Source organism: Coregonus clupeaformis, chromosome 35 (genome assembly GCF_020615455.1).
Source record: "Coregonus clupeaformis isolate EN_2021a chromosome 35, ASM2061545v1, whole genome shotgun sequence".
NCBI lineage: Eukaryota > Metazoa > Chordata > Actinopteri > Salmoniformes > Salmonidae > Coregonus > Coregonus clupeaformis.
In genome coordinates, this window is record NC_059226.1 from 28,791,417 (window position 1) to 28,808,007 (window position 16,591).

Consider the following 16,591-nt stretch of genomic DNA (forward strand, 5'->3'; position numbering starts at 1 on the left):
GGACACACCATAACTTCTGACAGTTCATGATGAAATATACTATTGCTTTACTACTGATGATTATAGGTTTGACAGGTAAACACTTTAAGACTGGTTTTATGTAAACAATTTGTTTTTGAGTCAAGGTATTATCTCTATGTTGCTTTGTCTCCACGGGTGTTCATGGTCAGACACTCACTCAGTCTGAATGTGTAGTTATGATACCTGGAGAATCACACAAACTGACCTGCACATATGCTGGATTTGGTGGCAACAACTGGAATTATTGGATCAGAAAGGCTCCTGGGAAAGGACTGGAGTGGGTTGCAGCTATTAACGATGGTGGTGGCAAGACTTACTACTCCCAGTCAGTTACGGGTTGGTTCACCATCTCCAGAGACAATAGCAAGCAGCAGGTGTATCTCCAGATGAACAGTCTGAACACTGAAGACTTATTGTGCTCAAGAGACACAGTGACACATGGAGGCTGCAGCACTGTTCAAAAACTGGTGGACACTGATCTTAGTATGAAAGTTTCTAGGGGGTGGTTTTTCAGACACAGATTAAGCCAAGTCCTGGACTGAAAAGCATTCTCAATAGAGAAGCTCAATTAAACGTGCTTTTAAAACTTTAAAAGTGCTTTTTAGTCAAGGATTAGGCTTAATCTGTGTCTGGGAAACTGGCCCTATGATTCTATGTTCCACTCATGGCATCAATAACACACATTGGTTAACATATACCATGTCATACGCATGTTATACTCTCAATTCAATCTAAAAGAACACCTGCCACTTGGATAAGAATATGAAGTAAACTTAATAATACACATTTAAATATGTAATGGGCCGAGTATAGATCCTTGAGAGACACCAACATTTAGATTACTATATTCTGTGACATTTCAAGACACATTGATGACAATAATAATTGTGTTGATTTTAATAACATAATGTAAATAAAGAGACAGTACAAAGTTCACAGAATTTTGTATTTCATTTCAGTCAGTAATAAAGGTTGATGCAGTTTATAACAAATATACACAATTTAGATTTTTTTCTTCATGTTCCTCTTATACCAACTCCCTCACCTCTATGCAAATAAGCTATTTTCTGTATATAAGGAGGTGTGTCTATTTGTCCTTCACTCAATTGGAGAAGAAAAGTTGCAGCTTCAACATAAACCTTGTTACAGTGCATTTGGAAAGTATTCAGACCCCTTGACTTTTTCAACATTTTGTTACATTGCAGCCTTATTCAAAAATGGATTAAATAAATACAAATCCTCATCAATATACACACAATACACCATAATGACGAAGCAAAAATAGGTTTTTAGACATTTTTACAAATGTATAAAAAATAAAAAACATACCTTATTTATATAAGTATTCAGACACTTTGCTATTAGACTCGAAATTGAGCTCAGGTGCATCCTGTTTCCATTGATCATCCTTGAGATGTTTCTACAACTTGATTGGAGTCCACATGTGGTAAATTCAATTGATTGAACATGATTTGGAAAGGCACACACCTGTCTATATAAGGTCCCACAGTTGGCTGTGCATGTCAGAGCAAAAACCAAGCCATGAGTTCGAAATAATTGTCCGTAGAGCTCCGAGACAGGATTGTGTCGAGGCACAGATCTGGGGAAGGGTACCAAAACATTTCTGCAGCATTGAAGGTCCCCAAGAACACAGTGGCCTCCATCATTCTTAAATGGAAGAAGTTTGGAACTACCAACACTTTTCCTAGAGCTCGCCGGCCGGCCAAACTGAGCAATCGGGGGAGAATGGCCTTGGTCAGGAGGTGACCAAGAACCCGATGGTCACTCTGACAGAGCTCCACAGTTCCTCTTTGGAGATGGGAGAACCTTCCAGAAGGACAACCATCTCTGCAGCACTCCACCAATCAGGCCTTTATGGTGGAGTGGCCAGACAGAAGCCACTCCTCAGTAAAAGGCACATGACAGCCCGCTTGGAGTATGCCAAAAGGCACCTAAAGGACTCTCAGACCATGAGAAACAAGATTCTCTGGTCTGATGAAACCAAGATTGAACTCTTTGGCCTGAATGCCAAGAGCCACATCTGGAGGAAACCTGGCACCATCCCTACGGTGAAGCATGGTGGTGGCAGCATCATGCTGTGTGGATGTGTTTCAGCGGTAGGGACTGGGAGACTAGTCAAGATCAAGTGAAAGATGAACGGAGCAAAGTACAGAGAGATCCTTGATGAAAACCTGCTCCAGAGCGCTCAGGACCTCAGACTGGGGCGAAGGTTCACCTTCCAACAGGACAACGACCCTAAGCACACAGCCAAGACATCGCAGGAGCGGCTTCGGGACAAGTCTCTGAATGTCCTTCTGTGGCCCAGCCAGAGCCCTGACTTGAATGTGATTGAACATCTCTGAAGAGACCTGAAAATAGCTGTTCAGCAACACTCCCCATCCCACCTGACAGAGGTTGAGAGGATCTGCAGAGAAGAATGGGAGAAACTCCCCAAATACAGTTGTGCCAAGCTTGTAGCGTCATACCCAAGAAGACTCGAGGCTGTAATCGCTGCCAAAGGCACTTCAACAAAGTACTGAGTAAAGGGTCTGAATACTTATGTAAATGTGATATTTAAAAAACTAATAAAAAACAAAATTTTTCTTTGTCATTATGGGGTATTGTGTGTAGATTTATGAGGGGAAAAAACATTTAATCAGTTTTAGAATAAGGCAGTAACGTAACAAAATTTTGAAAAAGTCAAGGGGTCTGAATACTTTCCTAATGCATTGTATATAAAGAGGAGTATCTAGCTGTCCTTCACTCAGTTGGAGTAGATAAGAGCATCTTCCACCAGTTCAGCTTCAACACTAACCATGTTCCCTGCATCTCTGCTGCTGCTGGCAGCTGCCTCCTGTGAGTCTCTCTCCATTTGGGCGGATAGAAACACACAAATAAGAAGTTAAGGATTATTATTTCAAAAGCCCAAGTAATTAGTAATGCTGAGTTACTTTGGATCGTCGTCAATTGTTTTCTTTTTCACAGGTGTGCACTGTGGTGTTGAGCTCACCCAGCAAGGCCCAATGGCCATAGAGCCTGGACAGTCTGACCCTCTCCTGTAATATCTCTGAGTACTCTTTGGAGTACTCATATTTGGGGTGGTGGAACGATTAGATTCAAAGATTCACTAAAAAAACAAGTTCAGCATTTTCAAAGACCCTGCTAGGAGCATAGTGACTTTAACAGGTCAAAGTCTGCAGACTGAAGACACAGCTGTGTATTACTGTGCACGGCTCCACAGTGATACAAACCAGGGCCAGACCTGTACTAAAACCCTTAGCCCCTTATGAACATAAAATGTTAGCTGGCAGAAATACTTATACTAATATCACAGTATTAGCACATAACTAGTGATATTGAACTAGTGATGCAATGATATAATTTAGTAGCATTCTTCTCGTTTTATTTCTTTGTTTCCATTGGTTTGACTAATCATCCCTAATCAGGCCACTAGAGGGAGAGCTAGGTTAACTGGATGGTTGTTATGGCATGAAATACAGTATAATTGCATGCTTGTTAGCAGAACATGTGGTGTTTACTAGGCAGCATCATTATGAATCCAGTATGTCCAGATTTTACATACTAAAGAAGTACTTGGTCAAAATACCCTATACAACCCTATACCCTATACTAAGAATATTTAAATAATTGTGATAAACATTTTATGAAGTAAGTTAAATGCTTAACAATCATCTAGATGTACAATACAGTGCCCCTTGAGTAGTGAAGTAATCCATGGACTGTATAAACTCTATGTGATCTTCCCATGCTGTGAGGAGGAGTCAATGCAAAACTCTGAGCTCTTCCATCACTACTTATCTCACTGCAGAGAGGATGAAAGGCACACTGACTAGACTGAGGAACAGAGACACATCATACTGAGTTCATCATGACATTTACTACTGTGTGTCTACTGATGATAATAGGCCTGACAGGTGGAAACTTTAATATTGCTATAAGAAAACCTTCAGATTGTTATTATGTGAGATTTTGAGTCCAGCTATTAACTCTAATGTTACTTTCTTTCAACAGGTGTTCAGAGTCAGACGCTGATTGAGTCTGGATCAGTGGTTAAAAAGCCTGGAGAATCCCACCAACTGACCTGTACAGCCTCTGGTTTAGACATAAATGGCTACTGGATGGCTTGGATCAGACAGGCTCCTGGGAAAGGACTAGAATGGGTTGCAGCTATTACTGGCAGTGATGGTGGTAGCACTTACTACCCCCAGTCTGTTCAGGGTCAGTTCACCATCTCCAGAAAAAATAGCATGAAACAGGTGTTTCTCCAGTTGAACAGCTTGAAGACTGAAGACTCTGCTGTTTATTATTGTGCCAGAGACACAGTGACACAAGAGGCTGCAATGCCATACAAAAACTGGTCAACACTGATCTCAGTATGTCTCTAAAAAGAGTCTATGGTCCACTCTGTCAGCATCAACACCATGTCATCAACAACACACAGTTCGACACATACCATACTCTCACATACAGGTCATATGCTCAATTATATCTAAAATAATAAAATATTAAAAACATATACTTATTGAAAATAATATAAATATCTCACAAATGAAAATGTAATTGGCCGAGTATAGATCCTTTAGGGACACCAACAATTAGATTGCTATATTCTGTGCTATTGCAAGAAACATTGATGACAATGATAATTGTTTTTATAGTAATAAGATGCTTTAAACAAAGTGAGATTCCAAAGTTTGTAATGCAGGTTGTTGCAGCTCATACCAATCAATCTACTCAATATGTCAGTGTGATACTAGTTGATTCACTCTCTTCTTATACCAACTCTCTCAACTGTATGCAAAGTTCCACCCCCTTTTCTCTCTGTATATAAAGAAACGTGTGTATCTGTGAATCATTCAGTCGGAATTAACAAGTGCATCTCCCACCAGTCTAACTTCAACACAAACCATGTTTCCTGCATACCTGCTGGTACTGCTGGCAGGGGCCTCCTGTGAGTTTTGGGGAGCGACATACGAACAAACAATAGAGTAATATTCAATAAAATAATTGGAAAATATGATTCACTAAAAGTTCTATACTGTTTTGTTTGTTTTGTTTTACAGGTGTGTTCTGTCAGACTGAGCTCACACACCAGGCTCTATGACCCTGCAGCCTGGACAGCCTCTGACCCTCTCCTGTAAGGTCTCTGGGTATTCTTTACAACAGTGCCAACATACAGTGCCTTCAGAAAGTATTCATACCCTTTGACTTATTCCACATTTTGTTGTGTTACAGCCTTTCATTTTCTCACCCATCTACACACAATACTCCATAATGACCCCCAATTTTAATGTTTTTATTTTACACATTTATTGAAAATGAAATACAGAAATATCTCATTAACGTAAGTATTCAAACCCCTTTGCTATGACACTCCAAATTGAGCTCAGGTGCATCCAATTTCCTTTGATCTTGAGATGTCACTACAACTTGATTGGAGTCCACCTGTGGCCAATTCAATTGTTGGACATGAAGTCCAAGGAACTGTCTGTAGATCTCAGAGATAGAATTGTGATGAGGCATAAGGCTTAAAACTGTTTCTAGAGTGTTTAAAGTTTCCAAGAGCACAGTGGTCTCAATCATTGGGAAATTGAAAAAATATGGAACTACCCAGACTCTGCCTAGAGCTGGACATCCGACCAAACTGAGCAACCGGGCAAGAAAGACCTTGGTCAGGGAGGTGACCAATAACCCAATGACCACTCTGACAGAGCTACAGAGTTCCTTGCCTGAGATGGGAGAACCTGCCAGAAGGACAACAGTCTCTACAGCACTTCGCCAATCTGGTGAATGCCTGGAGTCTCTACAGCACACCTGGAGTTTGCAAAAAGGCACGTGAAAGACTCTGAGATCATAAGGCAAAATATTCTGTTGTCGGATGAGACAAAAATTGAAATCTTTGGACTGAATGCAAAGCGCGATGTCTGGAAAAAAACAGGCACAGCTAATCACCTGTCTAACACCATCCCTACCGTGAAGCATGGTGATGGCAGCATCATGCTATGGGGATGCTTTTCAGCGGCAGGGACTGGGAGACTGGTAAGGATAGAGGTAACAATGCATGAAGCCAAATACAGGCAAATCCTTGATGAGAACCTGCTTCAGAGTACAAACGACCTCAGACTGGGGCAAAGATATCCATCCCAACAGGACAATGACCCCAATCATTTAGCCAAAGCAATGCTGGAAAGGCTTCAGAACAAGAATGTGAAAGTCCTTGAGTGGCCCAGCCAAAGCCCAGACTTGAAACGAATTGACAAACTAGGGAATAACTGGAAGATTGCTGTTCACCGCCGCTGTCCATCTAACGTAACAGAGCTTGAGAAAATCTGGAAGGAAGAATGGGAGAAAATCCCCAAATCCAGATGTGCAAAGCTGATACAGACATACCCAAGACAACTCAAAAGATATAATCGCGGATAAATGTGCTTCTACAAAGTTTTGACTCAGTGTGAACGCTTATGTAAATGAGATTTCTGTATTTCATTCTCAATACATTTGCAAGATTATCTAAAAACATGTTTTCACAATGTCATTATGAGGTATTGTGTGTAATTTTTTGTTGTTGATTTAATACATTTTGAATCCAGGCTATAGCACAACAAAATGTATAATAAGTCAAGGGGTATGACTACTTTCTGAAGGCACTGCATGTAGTATTTAGACCAATTCTAAGGGAAGAACCATTTAACACCATAGAGATGCAAATGTGTTCTGTGTACCAAGATCGAATGTCTCCTCCCAATCCAATAGTCTGCTATAATAACTGAACTCCACAGACCATCTACCCCAGTCACAACTGCCACTCCCAGTCTACTAATTTGCTTCCAGAATCTTAGAAATTCCCCACAATGAAACTTCTAGAATATGTGTTCCTCCTGGCTCTCATCTCAGTTGAGTTAACTGGAGTTATTTCTGTCCAGTGTAGGAGAGAGGAGAGGAGCTGTGCTACTTGACTGGTGGCTCACAGTCATCTAAACTCTGTCTGTTTTTCAGCTGTTCAGGGGCAGTCACTCACCTCCTCTGAGCCAGTGGTGAAGAGACCTGGAGAGTCAGTAACACTGTCCTGTACTGTGTCTGGATTCTCAATGGATAGCTACTACATGCAATGGATCCGTCAGAAACCAGGGAAAGGAAATTGGATACATTGACGGTGGAACCTCTACTTATTATACCAAGTCTCTCCAGGGTCAGTTCACCATCACCAAAGACAACTCCAAAAACCAGCTGTACTTAGAGGTGAAAAGCCTGAAGACTGAAGACTCTGCTGTTTATTATTGTGCCAGAGACACAGTAACACAGGATGCTGCAGCACAGTACAAAAACGGATCAACACTGATCCCAGTATGAGAGGCAATGAGGCATGTCTGTTCTTTAAACACACACAGACACTACTCAACAGTAGTGGAAAACACACTGTCCACTGATATCAATGTTATCCACATAAAACATCCACAAACATTATAAACAGTGAAAAGCACACAATTTACATTAACAAAGAAGTAAATTTTTTTGCAATTCAGACTTCATATTAGCTATTATGTTTTGAACATCTTTATCAGACAGAAATATATTAATGTGATCAGCAAACAGAAATACACTTAAACTAAAAACAGTAATAAACCAATTATAGACCCTTGATGAACTCCACAATAGACTCCCAAGAGGGGATACTAGTTATATGGTCCCACATAGGCAAATATTATTGTTTCTGTGCTGTTCAGCATTTTATAAAAGACTAAACATATCTAGTCTGAACATCCCATATGAAACATCTGAAACACAGAGAGAAGAATGAAGGATATGGAGGGTATCAATGAATAGAGCAGAAGATATATACAGATGTTGATCATTTTCATGCCAACCTGTAGCGTATTCAAGGTTTAAAAAGGCTTTTCAAGTTTTACATTTCCACTTTAAAATGTCAGACTTGATTTGCCCTAACAGAAAATGTATCACCCCAACAAAAAATGTCCATTAATTGCAATCCACATAATAATTCATATTTCCTGTTGCTGCAGGATTATTTTCCTGCTGTAGAAAACTGGCTCAAATTAAGATCCTACGTCTGTATCTCTCTCAGTCTGTATTTAAACCTCTTGAGGACGGTCTATGCAAAGTCTCCCTCCCATTCATCCCTTTATAATCAGACACTCAGCTCTGACCTTCTCATTATAGGCAGCTTGGACTGATATTACAACAAGTCCTGTATTAACTAATACTGAGCAATGGAACAGATGATTATCTGCAGTTTAGTTCTCATTGTGATGTCCATACACAGTAAGTAAAACATTACACATTGGGGACTGAAGAATGGCTGAGTGGTTAAACTCGAAATCAGTGTAAATACCACATCTTCAACAGAGTGTTTTTCTTGCAGGTGTTTGTTGTGATATAAGGCTGGATCAGTCTCCTCCTCAGGTGAAAAGACCTGGAGCACTGTTAAACTGTCCTGTACAATCTCTGGTTTCTCAATGAGTGGATACTGGATACACTGGATGAGGCAGAACCCAGGCAAAGCCCTGGAGTTGTTCGGGAGAATGAATAGCAATTATCCAGTCTACTCAGACTCCCTGAAAGGCCAGTTCACCCTGACTGAGGACGTCTCTACAAGCACACAGTTCTTAGAGGCCAAGAGTCTGAGATCAGAGGACTCTGCTGTTTATTATTGTGCTCGACAGACACACTGACTGGAGCTGGTGAAGCAGCTGTACAAAAACCCACACCCCCTAACAACATGGATAGCTGGTGTACTATTTCCTCTCTTTGTGTCACACTAGAATAATACTCAGTATCATTACTGTAAAGAATACAACAACAATATCTCAAAACACTACACAATAAAAGAGTCCAGCTCTAACATTCAAACTACACAACCAAACTATATTTTGTCCAGTCTGGTCAAGCTTCTTATTGTCACATGAACAAGTATTTAAAGGCCCAGTCAAGTCAAAAACATGATTTTCTTGTGTTTATATATATATATATTTCCACACTATGAGGTTGGAATAATACTGTGATATTGTGAAAATGATGATAATGCCATTTTAAAACACTGCCTGAAACCTCAGCCTGTTTTGGCGGGAGGGAGTTGTGGCCTTCCATGGTGACATCACCATGCAGTAAATTAGTTAATAGACCAATAAGTTCCAAACCTCTGCCAATAACAGCACATTTTCTGTTTTCCCAAAATTCTTGCCTGAGAAATTGCTCTTTGCTATGAAGCTATTTTAGATTTTTTTTATTGAAAGCAATCACAGTATGTAACTTAATTGTTACCCAGAAATGTGATAATCATATTGAGATAAAAACGGCTCCATTGGACCTTTAACAAACTATTCAGGCCTTATGAAGCTGTTCCCCATTTCTGAATTCTATACTTAATCTCTGTGTGATCGTCCCACCCAGTGAGGAGGAGTCAATGCAAAAATCTGACCTCTTCTATCACTACTTATCTCACTGCAGAGTAGAGGAGAGGGGACTGAAGCTCTGACTAGACTGAGGAAAAGAGACACACCATAACTACTAATAGTTCATCATGACATTTAATATTGTGGTTCTACTGATGACAATAGGCTTGACAGGTGAACACTATTAGATCGTTTTTATTTGTAACCGAATGCTTGCTGAGGTTTTGAGTCCAGGTAGTATCTCTAATAGTATTGTTTTTTCTCCACAGGTGTTCAGGGTCAGACATTGACTGAGTCTGGACCAGTGGTTAAAAAGCCTGGAGAATCCCACAAACTGATGTGTGCATATTCTGGGTTTGGTGGAAATATTGATGCAGCTTGGATCAGACAACCTCCTGGAAAAGAACTGGAGTGGGTTTCCTATATTAGCAGTGGTAGTACTATCTACTACTCCCAGTCTATTCAGGGTCGGTTCACCATCTCCAGAGACAATAACAAGCAGCAGGTGTATCTCCAGATGAACAGTCTGAAGACTGATGACTCTGCTGTTTATTATTGTGCCAGAGACACAGTGACACGGGAGGCTGCAGCGCTGTACAAAAACTGATCAAGCACTTCTCTCACTGTGAGAGTCTGTGATTCTGATCTCCAGTCACTGTTAACATAAATCCCAAGGCCCCACCAAGACTAGGAGAGTAGACACATCATACTCTTAATTATAACCATAATATACATGATAACTTGAAAAACATAAAATATATAGGACAACCTGTCAAGATAACTGTATGAGTATCCTCATGAAACTTTAACCGAAAACCTTACAGCCATTCAAAGTGAGTTGACAATGGCAAATAACCCCAAACAGGATCCATACTATATGCAGTCATTCAGTCAAATTCATTATCAATCTCTAGAAGCTAAAACCATTTAAGACTATTTGGTCATGTCTTTCAATTTAGTGAGTTAATTCATTTATTTATATGGAACTATAAGTCAAATTAATACAATATGTAATACAGAACCATGAAGGTTAATAATGTTAAAGTATAGCTGAAACATGTTTAGATGGAACACGTATAGATGGAACAAGTTGAGATGGAACAAGTTGAGATGGAACAAGTATAGATGGAACAAGTATAGATGGAACAAGTTGAGATGGAACAGGTGTATTGTATTAATCCCAATAGATTCTGTAATCCTGTGCTGTTCTGAAAAACAATGCTGCCAATAACAACCCTCAAAGAACATCTCCATCTCAGTCTCTGTTTAAATCTCTAGAGGGCAGTCTATGCAAAGTCTCCCTCCCCTTCAACCCTATATAATCAGACACTCAGCTCTGGCCTTCTCATTATAGGCAGCTTGGACTGACATTACAGCGAGTCCTGCACTAAATATCACTGAACAATGGAACTGAGGATTGTCTGGAGTTTAGTTGTCATGGTGATGTCCATACACAGTAAGTAAAGCATTACATGGTGACTGAAGAATGTCTGAGTATCATGGTTAAACTCTAAATTTACATTTACATTTTAGTCATTTAGCAGACGCTCTTATCCAGAGCGACTTACAGTTAGTGAGTGCATACATTTTTTATACTGGTAAATCAATGTCAATATCATATCTTCAACTGAATGTTGAAACGTTTTTGTTTCGCAGGTGTTTGTTGTGATATCAAGCTGGATCAGTCTCCTCCTCAGGTGAAAAGACCTGAAGACACTGTTAAATTGTCATGTAAAACCTCTGGGTTTACAATGACAAGCTTCTACATGCACTGGATAAGGCAGAAACCAGGCAAAGCACTGGAGTGGATTGGGAGAATGAATAGCAATTCTCCAGACTACTCAGACTCCCTGAAAGTTCAGTTCACCCTGACTGAGGACGTCTCCACAAGCACACAGTTCTTAGAGGCCAAGAGTCTGAGAGCAGAGGACTCTGCTGTTTATTATTGTGCTCGACAGACACACTGACTGGAGCTGGTGAAGCAGCTGTACAGAAACCCCTTAACAACACGGCTAGGTGGTGTACTACTTCCTCTCTTTGTGTCACACTAGAATAATACTGAGTATCATTACTGTAAATAATACAACAACAATATCACAAAGCACTACGCTATAAAAGAGATCAGCCTCTAACATTCCAACTATATCTTGCCCAGTCTAGTCAAGCGTTCTTGTTGACACATGAACAAGTATTTAAAGGCCCTGTGCTGTCAAAACTGTGATTTTTCCATATTTTATATATATTTCCACACTGCAAGGTTGGAATAATACGTTGAAATTGTGAAAATTATGATATTGCCATGTTAGTTTAAGAGCTTTTTGAAAAGACTGCCTGAAATTTCAGCCTGTTTTGGAGGGAGGGAGTGTTGTTCTTCCATGATGACATCACCATACAGTAAATTAATTAATATACCAATAAGAAGAAGAGTTCCAAACCTCTCTGCCAATAACAGCACATTTTTCATTTTACCCTCCCCCCTCAGACCACACCCAGACAGTCCTAGCAAAATTCTTACTTGAGAAATTGCTCTTTGCTATAAAGCTATTTTTATTTTATTTATTATTTAACAAACTATTCAGGCCACATGAACCTGTTCCCCATTCCAGACTTCTCTAGTTAATCTTCGTGTGATCGTCCCACCCAGTGAGGAGGAGTCAATGCAAAACTCTGACCTCTTCCATCACTACTTATCTCACTGCAGAGTGGAGGAGAGGAACTGAAGATCTGACTAGACTGAGGAACAGAGACACACCATAACTACTAATAGTTCATCATGACGTTTACTATTGTGGTTGTACTGATGACAATAGGCTTGACAGGTGAACACTATTAGACCGTTTTTATTTGAAACAGAATAATCACAGATGTTTTCAGTTCAGGAAATATCTCAAATGTTACTTTGTTTCCACAGGTGTTCAGAGTCAGACATTGACTGAGTCTGGACCAGTGGTTAAAAAGCCTGAAGAATCACACAAACTGACCTGTACAGCCTCTGGGTTCACTTTCAGTAGATACTGGATGGCTTGGATCAGACAGGCTCCTGGGAAAGGACTGGAATGGATTGCAATAATAAGATATGATAGTGGTGAAATCTACTACTCCCAGTCAGTTCAGGGTCGTTTCACCATCTCCAGAGACAATAGCAAGCAGCAGGTGTATCTCCAGATGAACAGCCTGAAGACAGAAGACTCTGCTGTTTATTATTGTGCCAGAGACACAGTGACACAGTGTGCTGCAGCACAATACAAAAACTGATCTCACCCATCTACACACAATATCCCATAAAGACAAAGTGAAAACATGTTTTAGACAATATTTGAAATGTATTGATAATGAAATACAGAAATATCCAATTTACATAAGTATTCACACCCCTGAGTCAATACTTTGTACAATCACCTTTGGCGGCAATTACAGCTGTAAGTCTTTTTGGGTAAGTCTCTAAGAGCTTTGCACACCTGTATTGTACATTATTTTCCCATTATTCTTTAAAAAGTATTCAAGCTCTGTCAAGTTGATTGTTTATCATTGCTTGACAGCCATTTTCAAGTCTTGCCATAGATTTCCAAGCCGATTAAGTCAAAACTGTAACGAGGCCACTTAGCAACATTCAATGTCATCTTGGTAAACAACTCCAGTGTATATTTTACCTTGTGTTTTAGGTTATTGTCTTGCTGAAAGGTGAATTTGTCTCCCAGTATCTTGTGGAAAGCAGACTGAATCACATTTTCCTCTAGGATTTTGCCAGTGCTTACAGCTGTATTCTGTTTATTTTTATCCCAAAAAACTCCCTAGTCCTTGCCGATGACAAGCATACAGTTAACATGATGCATCCACCACCACTCTTGAAAATATGAAGAGTGGCACTTAGTGATGTGTTGTGTTGGATATGCCCCAAACAACGCTTTGTACTCAGGACAAAAAGTTAATTTCTTTGCCACATTTTTTGCAGTGTTAATTAAGTGCCTTGTTCCAAACAGGATGCATGTTTTGGAATATTTTTATTCTGTTCAGGCTTCCTTTTTTTTACACTGTCATTTAGATTAGTATTGTGAAGTAACTACAATGTTGCTGATCCATCCTCAGTTTTCTCATACTGTATCACAACCATTAAACTCTGTAACTGTTTTAAAATCACCATTGGCCTCATGGTGAAAACCCTGAGCAGTTTCCTTCGTCTCCGGCAACTGAGTTAGGAAGCACGCCTGTATCTTTGTAGTGACTGGGTGTATTGATACATAATCTAAAACCTAATTAATAGCTTCACATGCTCAAAGGGATATTCAGCATCTGCTTTATTTTTATTTATTTTCACGTTTACCAATGGGTGCCCTTTTTTGCGAGGCATTGAAAAACCTCCCTGGTCTTTGTACTTGAATCTGTGCTTGAAATTCACTACTCGATTGAGGGACCTTACAGATAATTGAATGTGTGGGGTACAGAGATGGGGTAGTTATTCAGAAATCATGTTAACCACTATTATTGAACATGGAATGAGTCGGTGCAACTTATTATGCGATTTGTTAAGCACATGTTGACTCCTTAACTTATTTAGGCTTGCCATAACAAAGGGATTGAATACTTATTGACTCATGACATTTCAGCTTTAAATTTAGACCATGTCCCAAGACCATCTCCCTCAGTCACGACAACCCCTTCCAGTCTCATCCTTTGATTCCAGAATTGTAGATCTTCTACACAATGACAGTTCTAGAATGTGTGTTCTTTCTGTCTCTCATCTCAGGTGAGTTAACTGGATGTATTTCTGTCCAGTGTAGGAGAGAGGAGAGGAGCTGTGCTTATTGGCTGGAGGGTAACAATCATCTAAACTCTGTCTGTTTTTCAGCTGTTCAGGGGCAGTTACTCACCTCCTCTGAGCCAGTGGTGAACAGACCTGGAGAATCAGTAACACTGTCCTGTACTGTGTCTGGAATCTCCATGGGTAGCTACTGGATGCACTGGATCCATCAGAAACCATGGAAAGGACTTGAGTGAAATGGGCCATTTGATGCGAGCACTGGCACTATATTTGCCCAGTCTCTCCAGGGCCAGTTCATCATCACCAAATACAGCTCCAAAAACCAGCTGTACTTAGAGGCGAAAAGCCTGAACCACCGTACAAAAACGGAGTAATACTGATCTCAGTGTGCGAGGCAAAGAGGCGTGTCTATTCTTTAAACACACAAACACACTCTATGAGAGAGCAGAACTACTCAACAGTAGTGGAAAAAACACTGATATCAATATTATCCTGACAAAATAATCCACTCACATTATAACCAGAACCCAAAGTCAACTGTTTGCAATTCAGAATTCACATTAACTATTACGTTTCGAGTATCTATTTCGGACAGAATTATATTAATGTTATCAGCAAACACATAGAGGATACACTCAAACTAAATACGGTAATAGACCATTTATAGATCCTTCGGAAGTCCACAATAGATTCCCAAGAGCAGATAAGCAGTAAACATAAAGAAGTCCAATTCAATACTAATTGTATTGTCTCACATAGGGACATATTCTTGTTTCTGTGCTGTTCAACATTGTATAAAATACTAAACATATCTAGTCTGAGCATCCCATATGAAACATCTGATAATAACAGAGAGAAGAATGAAGGACAGGGAGGAGAGAATCAATGAATAGAGTACAAGATCTCTCCCTCTCAGTCTGTATTTAAACCTCTAGAGGGCAGTCTATGCAAAGTCTCCCTCCCTTTCATCCCTTTATAATCAGACACTCAGCTCTGGCCTTCTCATTATAGGAAGCTTGGACTGACATTACAGCGAGCCCTGAACTAACTAATACTGAACAATGAGGACTCTCTATAGTTTAATACTTATGGTGGTGTTCATTCAAGGTATGTGTGTGAGTCTGTTGTGTCCACTAGAATCATTCTCAGACAGGCTTTTTCAAATAGTTTTCATTGTGACTGTTATAACTCAATAACAACAGAATTATGCCCTACAGATTAATAAAACGGGATGTGTTCAAACTTCAAAGTTATTTTTTTATTTGATCGTTTGTTAAACAATGTTTGTCATTTTGAGTTTTCGCAGGTTTTCATGGCCAAACTCCTGACTGAGTCTGAACCAGTGGCTAAAATGCCTGGAGAATCCCACAAACTAACCTGTACATATTCTGGAATCTCAACTAGCTCTGACTTTAACTAGATCAGACAGGCTTCTGGTAAAGGGTTGGAATGGATAGCTTACATTTATGGTCCAAGTGATAGTAGCATCTACTACTCCCAGTCAGTTCAGGGTCGGTTCACCATCTCCAGAGACAACAGCAAGCAGCAAGTGTATCTCCAGATGAACAGCCTGAAGACTGAAGACTCTGCTGTTTATTATTGTGCCAGAGACACAGTGACACAGGAGGATGCAGCACCGTACAAAAACTGATCAAGCACTTATTTTACTGTGAGAGTCAGTGAGACAATTCTGAGCTCCAGTTTCTGTCAACATCAATCCCATCGCCCCCACCAACACTAGGAGAGAGTAGACACATCATATTCTAAATTATCATCCAAATCCATAAAATATACCTGACAACCTGTCAACATAACAGTATGAATATCCTCATGAAACTTCAACTGAAAACTTTATAGCCATTCAAAGTCAGTTGACAATGGTAAATACTGTAACTCCAAACAGTTTCAATAATTTATGCAGTCATTCAGTCAAATTAATTATCAATATCTAGCAGCTAAAACCATTTTTTGGGTAATATTTTTCAATTTGGGGAACTTATTTGCATGAAACCAAATGTCAAATTTCAGCAAACAGAATTCAGTTTTAAGTTTGAATGTCATATGCACTAGTACAGTGAAATGTATTTATTGCAAGCTCCAAACCCAACAATGTAGTAATCAATATCAATGTAATACAAAAAAATAACATAAGGTAGAACAAAAACACCTAAGAAATAAAAATAAGAAAGTAAGAAGCTATATACAGCGTAACTTCCCATATCATTTACAATGTTCAGGGATGCTTGAGTGATAGAGGCAGATACAGTGACTTGTTAAAGTATTCACCCCCTTGGCATTTTTCCTATTTTATTGCCTTACAACCTGGAATTAAAATTGATTTTGGGGGGTTGGGGGGGTTGTATCATGTCATTTACAGAAC

At 39.7% G+C, this 16,591-nt stretch overlaps 1 pseudogene; it reads left to right on the forward strand.

Annotated features, from left to right (window-relative positions):
* The first annotated feature begins 2,837 nt into the window (after positions 1–2,837).
* Positions 2,838–16,591, forward strand: part of LOC123481207 — a 46,296-nt pseudogene continuing 32,542 nt past the window's right edge.